Raw genomic sequence first — 1488 nt, forward strand, 5'->3', positions numbered from 1 at the left:
TATTTTTCAATGTATTCCAACTGATATAAAGTTAACTATCTCTCAATCTCATTACCTAATACCTATTTTAACCTTACGTCATATATCTCTCAAGATTTTGTCTAAACCAATTATTGATCTATAACTTATTGCTATACTTCAATTATTAACTATTCTCAATTTGAATTTAACTAAATTAATTAATAGTTATACTAACTATACTTATCATTCATTAATAATTGCTAACCTTAACAATTATTAATAAATAATAAACCCATTGATAATTTCAATATTCAATTATAATGATTGATATTCGAACCAATCAATGAATAACAACTAAATCATTAATATCTCTTCTCTTCTAATTTTTCTCACTTAAAAAAAATCCATTTACTTAAATTGACTAATAATTAATTACACTTCTTCTACTATTAACTAATCTTAATTAAATTTGATTTAATTAGATTAGATAATAAATCATATAAAACTAATGCATATTAATAAGATTATAATAAGGAAAGATTACAATAATATCTTTAATTCATTTCATGCTTTGATATATATTATTTTTGTGAAGTTTAAGTATAAAGAACTCTTAGTTATGAGAAATGGAGAAATATCTTTCTTTAAATAAAACAGTCCCAGTACAATGGTCATATCTCACTAATGAACCATTAGATTGGGCTGAAATTTAAATATGTTGGAGAGGTTCAAGTTGCGCGAATTCTGACTGGAGCGATCGAATAAATTCGATCACAATAAAAAGTTATGAATGACTGAGTTCGGGTCTATCCAAGGGGCAGCGACAAGACAATCTGTGATGAATTAAGAATTTTCTCTAAAAATAATTGTTCTCTAAATTTACCCAATAATTTCACTAATGGATTTGGCCATAAATCTTGAATCCATTTTCAAATCTATTTCAATTTGATTCTAATTCGAACCCAAACTCGTTTAGATCTAATTTCTTCCTTAATTGGATCTAAGATTTTTTTCTATTGTTTTCTTTGCAACCATACATTTCTAGATTCCAATTTAATTGTAGATTCAATCACAAAGAGTATTCAGACACATATAACAAACATGATAAAGACAGGAAGAGAAATAGTGCAAAGAGAATATGCGAATATCACGAGTGCACCTGGACGCTGATGCTAATCTGTCATGCCTCAAAAGTCCATAGAAAATCTCTTCCTTCTCCACCATTCACAATTCCTCCAAGATCCAAGACAACCGAAAACCTCCAAATGACTAGAAGTGCTAGAAGAAGCATAGAAGCATGTAGAAAATATATGAGCATATGAACTTCTCCCCTGCATGTGAGCTTTGAAGCTTCTATTTTAGCTTGAGGCTTGTAGCTTGTAGTTTGTAGCTTCCATTCAGCTTCCCTTAAGCTTCTATGAATGCCTGAATATAAAAAGCTCTCAAGAAACTTTTGGAATGATTTTTCAAACCACTGAAAGGTGTCACCAACTAAGTATGAGTCTTTCCCAATTCTTTTTGATGAGT

The sequence above is a fragment of the Cupressus sempervirens genome, chromosome 5 (genome assembly GCF_028749045.1).
Source record: "Cupressus sempervirens isolate cs-2001-9-10 chromosome 5, ASM2874904v1, whole genome shotgun sequence".
NCBI classification, from domain to species: Eukaryota; Viridiplantae; Streptophyta; class Pinopsida; order Cupressales; family Cupressaceae; genus Cupressus; species Cupressus sempervirens.